The sequence below is a fragment of the Octopus bimaculoides genome, chromosome 13, assembly GCF_001194135.2.
Source record: "Octopus bimaculoides isolate UCB-OBI-ISO-001 chromosome 13, ASM119413v2, whole genome shotgun sequence".
Classification (NCBI taxonomy): Eukaryota; Metazoa; Mollusca; class Cephalopoda; order Octopoda; family Octopodidae; genus Octopus; species Octopus bimaculoides.
This window is the reverse complement of record NC_068993.1, coordinates 16,861,854-16,872,897: the sequence shown is the minus strand read 5'-3', so window position 1 is coordinate 16,872,897 and position 11,044 is coordinate 16,861,854. Positions and strand designations below refer to the sequence as shown.

Sequence of the window (11,044 nt, the reverse complement as noted above, 5' to 3'; positions counted from 1 at the left end):
CAAACACAATGTCATGTGTGTTTATATGTGGGTGGGTGTAGGCACAACTTTGATCTTCTGTTTTTTTTTTTTCATTTCTGTTTCCTTTGCTTTGACATTTTATTTTATTTTATTTTATTTTTTTCGTGTTTTAATGTTTGGCTTGTGTAGGTGGATGAGGAAGAAACATAGTACAGATAAATTTTCCCAGGACAATTTTATTCACAATTTCAAGGTTACATCTCTCTCTCATCAAATTGTCCAACTGTAGACCTCACAGATGTTAATATATGCTTTGTTTATCTACATACATTGCAAAGAGTCAAGTGGTGATGGGTAAGAGTGACAATAATGACAAAGCTTCCATCCACTTCCAATGTGTTCAGTAGGCCATTGTTGTTGTTGTTGGTGTTGTTTAAGCCAAGGCCAACTTTTGATTCTTTTACTTGTTTCAGCCATTGTACTGTGGCCAAACTGGGATGTTGCTTTGTGGGGGTTTAGTTAAACATTAGCCCTGGTATTTACTTTCAAGCCTGATGCTTTATTCTGCAGGTCTCTATTACTGAACACCTAAGTCTCAGGGACTTAAGACAACACCGGTTGTCAACCACCGGGGAGACAACCACAAAAAATACACACACACATGCCTCAGCATGGCCGCAGCTCTTGAGCTGAAGTTAGTAAAGAATATAAAGAATATATATGGGCTTCCACACAGTTACCTTCTTCCAGATTTTCTCACAAGGCATTGATCAACCCAGGATCATAGTAGAAGACACCTGCCTAAGGTGCTGCGATAGGACTAAATCCAAAACCATGTGGTTGCAAAGCGAGGTTCTTCACTGCATAGCTTTTTTGATTGAGAAAACTTGTGATTAAAAGCATTCTGGTCATGACCCTCACATCTTTATAGTGTGGTGTCTATGACTACATTATCTAATCTGTCCTACAGCTTTGGTTTTCATGTATAAAAGTGTGGGCATGGCTGTGTGATAAGAAGTTTGCTTCCCTGCCACTTGATCTTGGGTTCAGTCCCACTGAACAGCACTTCAGGAAAGTGTCTTCTCCTATAACCCTTGGCTGACAAAAGCCTTAAGAGTGGACTCAACAGACAGAAACTGAAAGATGCTTGTTGTATTTATATGTGTGTGTGTGTGTGTGTTACTATCTCCTTGCTTTGACGTCACTTGAAGAGTGTCATTCTCATACAAGCAGTGTCCTTCATTTCCAATCTTCTGTGAAAACTTATCTGGTCATGGAGAAATATTAACTTATTTGGAAACAAGTGAGGTGAGGGTTGATGACATCAAGGGAATTCAGCTGTAGAAAATCCACCTCAATAAATTCTGTTCATTACAAGCATGGGGAACTGGACATTAAACAATGATGATGATAAAGTAGGGTGAAATTTAAAGGAGATTTGTTTGCTATTTCTTGCAGGTTGAGAAAATGAATTAGAGGTTTTGAGAATCAGTTTAGAGTCTCATGGGATATAAATGTTACATCAGCATATGAAATAAAAAGCAGTGTTTCCAAAATGTGTAGTAATCAACCTGAAATATGCAGTGATCATCTCCATCTTGCGCAGTAATGACACTAAAAAAAATGTAAAATCTAATTTATTTCACCCTTTTTTCTTCATACAAACAACACACACAAACTTATTTATTTCACATTTGTATGTAAATGTGAAATGACTAATTCCTGTTAAAACAAAAGGACCAAAAGATGTCTTTGGCACTACTGCTCTGTATATTGCCATTGGCTGCTTAATTATCTTGTCAGAATAGAATGATGACATCATGACTGAATTGACGCGGACAAAAGACAGATGTAACATGTCACATGAGTATCTTGGAATGGAAAGAATGTTTAAGATTAGGTCATGATATTTAATCTGCATGAGCTTTGCTGTAGGTAAGATTTCATGTCTGATATCATATCCAATAATTCCTATTATTCACATTGCACAAACACTTTGAATGCGAATGCTCCAGTTTCTGACACTATGTTGTATTTTCAACTTTTAGAACTGAGCAAATGGCATAGAAGAAGAATTAATTCAGTAGATGAAATTAACTATAACTTAGTCCTTTAGCATTTAAACAGGCTATATCCAACCCAAATATTCTACCTGTTTCATATTCAGACTGGCCAGATCCAGCCTCTCACACATAACCTACACTGTTGTTCTCAAAAATAAACAATAACATCATCAAAATCTCAAATGCATGATTAATTCAAAACAATGTGAATAAATAGATTCGACAAATTAATCCAACACCCTGAAGCGCTTTAATGGAATAAATAAACCCAAGTACTTATTTTTTAAAGCCTGATACTTATTCCATTGGTCTCTTTTGCTGAACCACCAAGTTACAGGGATGTAAACAAACTAACACCAGTTGTCAAACAGTGGTGGTGGGGACAAATACAGACACAAAGAAACATGCACACATATATATATATGGCAGGCTTCCACATAGTTTCTATTGAACAAATTCATTTACAAGGCATTGATCAACTTGGTACTATAGTACCAGGGTGCTGTGCATTGGGACTGAACCCGAAGCCATATAATTGCAAAGCAAGCTTCTTAACAACACAGCCATGTCTGTGACATAATGCAAGATGGGCCAAAAGTCATGCACCAAAATATTTGCCATTTTATTTATATGACATTATTATTCATTTTGTTCATCATGTACAAGTACATATGTATTCATCATCATTATATTTATCTTAGGATATATATATATATGTAGTGTATGCAATATAGAGTTTTAATCTTGGTGTGTGACTTTTGGCCAACATTGTATATTTTCATTATAACACACAGTAAAAACATGCATGCTTAGAATAAGCACTGTGGAAGAAGCAAAGGTCATAACATAGGATGCACAAACTGTACAGTAATAAATTGTATTTATTTTATACTCTGTGTCTTCACATCCTTGGCTAAGTATCACTTTGTGTGTGTGCGTGTGTATGTGTGTGTGATTATTTACAAAACTGTGCTGCATGTTTCATGTGTCTTTTACTATTAATAGTTGCATTATGTTACAATTCAATAAATATATTCTTTTCATGACTTAGTCAGACAAAAGAAGAGGAAGGAGAGAGAATAGTACTTGTAACCTTTGCAGGTCATATTCCCAGACTTGTCAGACTTGTGTCACATTGCATGGCATTCCTTTTAGCTTTTAGAAATTGTGGTCTTGCTAGATAACAGGTGTTTTACTGGTAGTTTGGAAATTTTAGGTTTTATATTCAAAGTGACACACACACACACAAACACACACTATGCTCGTATTTATTCCATTCTTTTTCTTTAACCCTTTAGCATTTAAACTGGCCCAAATTTTCTACTTGCTCTATGTTCAAACTGATCAGATCCTCTCCTACCTACACCAAAATGTCATTTTAAACATAAACAGCCACATCATCGAAATCTCAAAGTTACAATATAATGCAGGATAAATTCTGTGTGGTAAGTAGCTTGCTTACCAACCACATGGTTCCAGGTTCAGTCCCACTGCGTGGCATCTTGGGCAAGTGTCTTCTACTACAGCCTCGGGCCGACCAAAGCCTTGTGAGTGGATTTGGTAGACGGAAACTGAAAGAAGCCCGTCGTATATATGTATATATATATATATATATGTATGTGTGTATGTGTTTGCGTAACTGATGCTGGTGTGTTTACGTCCCTGTAACTTAGCGGTTCGGCAAAAGAGACCGATAGAATAAGTACTAGGCTTGCAAAGAATAAGTCCTGGGGTCGAGTTGCTCGACTAAAGGCGGTGCTCCAGCATGGCCACAGTCAAAAGACTGAAACAAGTAAAAGAGTAAAATGAATAAATAAGCACAGCATTTGACTGAATAAGCTGAACTCTAAAAGATTAACGAGTTTAAATCAGTGGAGTCTGATGCTGTGTGTATTGAACAGTGCCTTTGTAAACCCGTTAGCTTCACATCTTCAGACGTAAACAGGAGCATTGGTCTCTGACTACTACACAACTCTCATGGTTTCCAGAAGTCAATAGTGCACTGATGGCCTCACCTTAGTAACCTCACTTTGACTTGTGGGCAGAACTAGGTGGAGGGTATCAGTAATCTCAGAAGAATTGCTGTACAAGGGACATCAGCCTTTAAGTGCATGAAAACTGAGATGGCAGATGAAGCACAAAAACCTGATATGGTCACTGACTCCGAAGGCTGAGAGCAAGATGTGTGGTGCATCTAGAGCACTCTTTTGAAGAAATACAGACTTGTGATCAGCTTCTGTGTGGAAGGAATTGAGGCCCTACCATGTACATAATTGCAACCATAGTAAATCATGGATCTTAGATGAAGAACCTTGACATTTGACCTACTGAGAGCAGCTGATGCCTACTTACTGAGTTTAAGTCATTAGACTGTGGTTATGCTGTCACACATTTTAGTTCCAATTGAATGGAAAAAAGGTAAAGTGGATCTAGGCAGGATTTGAACTCAGAATTCAAAGATGTCCAATACTCTACTGTTCTGCCACACACACACACATTAGTTATATATGTATGTATATAAAAGTTGAATTTAAAAAAAAAATTTAAGACCAAAGTTCCATGCCCTTGTGGTCTTTCAGTTATCTGAAAGATATCAGTGGCATGAATCACACATTGCAAAATGAAAATTCAGTTCAAATAAGCAATATACTCTGAACTATGTATTGAGTACATTTCATTTACAAGTTTTAACATTTGAATACATATGTAGAAACACATTTATGTGCACACACTCTTTTTTTATCAGCATCTGATCAACAAAACTGAGCTTAGATTTTTGCAAACCTGATGCATTTATAATTAATTATCCACACATGTGACTCAGATCTGGTACAGAGTATATTAAAATTGCATAATTATACTGAATAGATAAGTATACTTTATTATGAACTTACCAATTAATTCACTGCTTGAAAACATATTTATGCTTAAAACACATTTAAGAGTAAAACTTGAGATTTATGCCCCAGATTTTCACATAAAAGAAAGAAAATGAATTGGCTTTGAGTTTGTTAGGGAATTTTTCTTAGGATTTCCAGTCTATTTACAGAACTAATTCCTTATCTTGTTAGTTTAATTCCTAAACAATTAATTACACCCACTGATTACCAGTTTCACACCAGCAGATGTTTCATACAGTTTGTTTAATAAAGGTTTGGCATTATAAAACATACGCGGGGGCTGTGGGAATCTTGAGAAAAGCCAGGAAGTTCAAAACTGGTCAATTTACATCTAGTCACAGAACTTCCCAAAAATTCAGCATTACAAATCCAACTCTTTTCAAATTCTTTTCTAAGTTTGAATATATTTTATGCATATAAATAAACTTTCATATACTAAATTAATTGGTTACCTTCCCATTTCCCTAGTCATTATCATCATTGTCATCATCATCATCATCATCATCATCATAATTACATCTGGGGTTTTTTTTTTTCATGCTGGCATGGGTTAGACACGTCTCTGGAATGTTTTTAATGGCTGTATGTCCTTCCTCTTATTAACCATTATTCAGCCTGGATTATAATTATTTTTGGCTAATAACTTCCTAATTTAAATTTACGTGAATAATTAATCTATCTCCAGCTAATACTTCACTTCTTAATTTAAAATACACACACACACATAGTGATTGACTTAGGATGAAAAAGTTTAATATTCTAGAAACAGGCATGGCTGTATGATTAAGAAGTTCATTTGCAATTATGTGATTGTCAGGTTCATCAAGGTGCCACAATGCAGCACCTCAGGCAAGTATATTCTACAATAGCCCCCAAGCAAATCAATGCCTTGTCAGTAGAATTCATAAATGGAAACTGTGTAGAAGCCCCTCCCCATCTATCTATCTATCTATATATATATATATATATATATATATATATATATAAATAAAATGTGTGTGTGTGTATGCATGTATGTATGAAGTTGCATGACCTAGTGGTTAGGCTGTTACACTCACAATCGCTAGATCGTGGGTTCGATTCTCTGAGTGGCGCATTGTATTCTTGAGCAAAACACTTCATTTCACACAGCTCCAGTCCTCCTTCGATTGGGGGGATTGTTGGGCTGCTCGCCTAGCCATTACTTGTTAGAATATGGCTAGTGCCACTTTTACTCCAAAAGGAAGTCGCTTGAATTTATACAATCCGTGGTGTGTTGATTGTTAAAAGGGGATCGCAATCTTCCTCTACCTGTATCTGTAGACAGGCCTCTGAGAGGTCTAACTTTGAGAAAATTTTTCCTCCATTTAGTTTTGAGAACACTTCTCCTGGGCTTGGTAATGGATAGTTGTGTTCAAGTAAACAGTCATTTGATTTACTTACAAAGCTCGCACACACTCTTAGTTTATTATTTCTTTTCTTTACATAAACTGTTGGAGCTTCTCAGTCTGAAGGGTTGACTTTTTCAATTATAGCTAGACTTTCTAGTCTTTCTATCTCTGTAATGACCTGCAATAACACTGCAAATGTAATAACACTGCAAATGGCACATTCCATTTGGGCCTAAAAACAGGTGTTGCCTTTTCTTTTACCGCACTCCTCATTTTTGTTTTACTGCAACAGCTTAATCCTTCCAAAAAACCATTTGGAAACAATTTTTGATTTTTTGTCTCTGTTGTTTGACTTCATTTGAACTTTTAACTGTGTTGACTACATTTTCACAGAGGACACTAATGGGGGTATCCCACATTTTAAATAACTCCACACATTCTGTGCCAAATAGGTTTAGAGATTTATTCAACATGTAAATGAATATCCTTTTTGTTTCACCTCAAAAAGGCAAATACATTCACTGATGAAATTTAATTTCTTTCCTGTAACACCATATACTACTTTGATTTAAATAATTTCAGCTTACTGATTTGTCGCCATCTTTCTTCAATTATGATAGAGATGTCACTACCCATGTCTAATTGCATTTTGACACTAGCAGTTTTGATTCTCACCCTGATGAATTTTCTGTTCCTTGTACAAATTCTCTGATGACAAATTGGTTTGGTCCAATTTTTCGTCATCTTAGTTCTGTAGTGTGATTTAATGCGTCCTGTGTTCTCACTATGAAAACACTTTGCTTTTTTGAACAGGCACTCTTTTCTCAGGTGCCTACTACCACATGCCATACATGGGTTTATTTCCTGAAGTATATAGAGTTTTTTGTGAAATATTTTATCTGCCTTCTGACTCTTCCACACTGGTTTTATCTGTAAACCATCTCTGCATTGGATTTCTTCTGTGTTGAGCCTTACTTTTAATATTGTATCACACTCTTCTGACAGTTTCTGGGGAGTTACATCCTGGTTCATTTCCAGGATATAACTCTCATCATCATTTTTCTCAGTGTTCAAACACTTCCAACGAGTGTTGAACAATGATGTTTTTCCACTAAACTTCCTGCATAAAATGTCTATTTTGTCCATGCAATTTATATCAGAAATTTTTTTAGGCAATATAAAGTTACAGTATTTCTCATGCTCTATCGTCGCCAGTTTCCTCAGAATTAGATGCATTTTCATTTTGTTTATCCAGTCTTGACGTTCTTTTTTGAAAATTTGTTTCGATCTTCATTTTCAATACAACAATATAATGAGCTTCTTTCAGTTCAATCTACCTAAATCCACTCACAAGACTTTGGTTGGCCTAGGGCTATAATGAAAAGTATTTACTAAAGGTAGTGAGACTGTAGTGAGACTGATCCTACAACCACATGGTTGGGAAGCAAGCTTCTTACCACACGACCACACCTGCACCTATCTATTAGCAAAGTTGTGTGCAAAGATGTGTGGGGAAAACCATATCAACATACTATATATATTCAGTTCAGTTAAGTAAGAGTCCTTTGAGTGAAGGTGGAGACAGAAATTGTCCAAATGAATGCATACAATTCTTGAGAAGACACCAGTACTTGATAAGGAAACTTGCACTGCTTCAGTAACAAATCTTTTCAACATTGTTCAACCCACATTCAAATAAACACATGCATAAATTTTAAAAAAATAAATAAATAAACTTCCATTTGGTGTAGCATGTATAGAATAAATCACATCATTCAGTAGTTGGATTCATAATCTTTTTTCTCATTGGTTAAGATAACAAAAGATTCCTTAAAGTACACCAATTTTAAGAAATGGAACAGTGTTTATCATGACACTTGTCAGGCTCTGACACAAAAGACATGTTAGTGATACACACACACACACACACTTATATATATATATATATATACACACACATAAACAAGGGAGGTGCTAAAAAGTTCCTGGCTTTGGGTAAAAGAAAATACAGGAGGATCAGTTAACTATAGTTTTATTCAACATATATTCCCCTCTCAGATTCTACACACTTATTGCAGTGGTCCTTCAGTTTCTCTAAACCCTGTAAAAGAACTCGGAACGTTGGGCCTCCAACCAGGTCTTTTGCAATACCCTACCCTTAAGCTAGGAACATATACACACCCCTTTGTGTGTGTGTATATATATATATTATCCTCTAATTCCTTATGTACTTTGTACTTCTATATGTAAACCATGTTGGCAAAATAACATAGTCTGCCATGGACACCTGTGCTTTGGTTCTTTCTTTTTCTTTTCTTCCTTTTTATCACTTTTGCTATGAATTAAATTAATGAATTCAACGGGATACACCGTCTGCAAGTAGTTGGGTTCAGCATATTATCCTCCATTTTCTAATTGTTACACAAATTTTGGGTAAAACCTCCACTTTTACCCGCTCCCATTGATTGCACCTAGTATAGCACTAGTGTAGCAATAATTGGGTACCCTCCCAGCAGTATACTGGATAGATACTATCCCTTAGTGGGTTGAACCCCCAACCCCTAACTCTCTCACGTTATATATATATATATATATATATATATTAAAACAAAAATTTAAATTCTGATCATAGAGTTATCGAAAGTTTTATATCCATGAAAGCCACGACCTTATGGGCAGATTGTCAGACTCTGTGCAAAGACAAACAAAATTAAACTTTCTACCAGAATTTAACTTTTGATTTTAATAATTACTGCTTTATTCTTCAGAGTGTGCTTCCTTTCTGATACATGTTTTATTGACTATATATATACATATATATATATATATATATATTTCGTATGTGTATTTCGTGTGCAAGATTCTTGATGTGGATATGTGTGTTGAAAGAAATACAGTTAAACCTTGGGAGAGGCATTATGCCGGTAATAAACATTCAAAATAAATGGAAGTGGAGAGACAAGTTACTGAAGAGATTGCAAGAGTGCAATGAAATAATTTAACAAAAAACTATATAAATTAATAAAGGACTGAACCAGTGCGTGTGTTTATTACCGGCATAATGCCTCTCCCAAGGTTTAATTATATATATATATATATATATATATATTACAGAAAACTTTAGAATTTAAAAACAATAAATTTGATTTATAAAATTGAGCCAAGGGCCAAACCTGGTCTGTGAGTCATATGTCAGGCATGCCTTGCTCAATATTAATAGTTAGAACCCTGAACTTTTCTTGTTAGTGGTATAGAAGATTCTTTTCTGAATATATTCCAGCTTCAAGGAATATTTCTCCAATTCAACCCCAAATACTCTCTGGGGTTTAGGATTTTAGGATTTATCTGATATTTCAATTGATTACTCACAATAGGCCATGGATCTTTACAAAAATTTGTGCATACACAATTTGGTTTATTGCATACATATACATATGTATAAAAAAATATATTCCTATATAAATAATTATGAGTACATACATGCATACACACACATAGATATAGATATATACACACAGATACACACACACACACATGCGCACAGACATAAATATATATATATATATATATATATACAAATACACAAAGAATGTCATTGATTTTCTATTCTTAATTCTATAGAATAGATCAGAAAAAAATCCAAAAATATATAAGGTTGCCTTGACAACAACGAAAATAAAAATGTATTCAACAGAAAATTATTTGCTGCGAATGTTGGAAAAAAAAAAAATAAATAAAACACACACAACAAAAGAAAAAACAAAAAGAAAAATCAAATTATATTTAACTGTGAAATTGGTTGTTGTTGTTGTTGTTACTGTTATTATATTGACTATGCGAAGCTACTAATATTATCATCATAGTATTACAATCACCTTGATCAATTGTCTTTTGTGTTGTTTTATTTTCGATTACGATTATTATTATCATCATCATCATCATAATTATTATTATTATTATTATCATTATTATTAGTCTTACAACTACTACTTGTATACATATACATACATTCGAATGTAAGTATGTATGTATATATGTATGTATGTATAAAAACAATATAACTGCGACAATCCAATCATGATTAGATCTGTTTCAGACCACTGATTTGTATTGTTGGTTCTATTTTTATTTTTTAATCTGACTCCTAGCAATGTTGATTAATATCTATATCTTCTTCATCAAGATATCTCTTACTCTCTAACACACACGGATGCACATATATATATATATATATTACTTCGTGTGTGTGTATACACATACAAATATATGTATACATTTCTAGACACACACATGCGTGTATGTATGTATGTACACATACACACAAAACTTATTTGTAAAATATATCAAGCTGCAGTTTTGATTTTTAAAGTAAATTAAAACTACAAATTTACTCCATAATTTGTAGCTGTTAAGATGAAGGAGTTGGACTGGTATAAACAGTAAAGTGATGGATTAGATATCTTCTGCTATTTGTTTTGATGTCTAGTGTATTTGTGGGCAAATAAACTGTGCTGCTTTCACCTAATCATCATAATTAGGCAACTCCAAAAAGAATCAGACTCAATTGTATAAACGTAGGTATGAGTATCATCATCATCATCATCATCATCATCATCATCATCATCGTTTAACGTCCGTTTTCCATGCTGGCATGGGTTAGATGGTTTGACTGAAGACTGGCAAGCTAGTAGGATGCACCAGGCTCCAATCTGATCTGGCAAGGTTTCTACAGCTGGATGCCTTTCCAAAT

The 11,044-nt window shown here is 34.6% G+C and overlaps 1 protein-coding gene across 1 annotated transcript in view; it reads right to left on the bottom strand.

Annotated features, from left to right (window-relative positions):
• The window catches only part of LOC106881088 (uncharacterized), a 465,749-nt gene that overhangs the window by 308,828 nt on the left and 145,877 nt on the right, over positions 1 to 11,044 (bottom strand). The window lies entirely within an intron of this gene.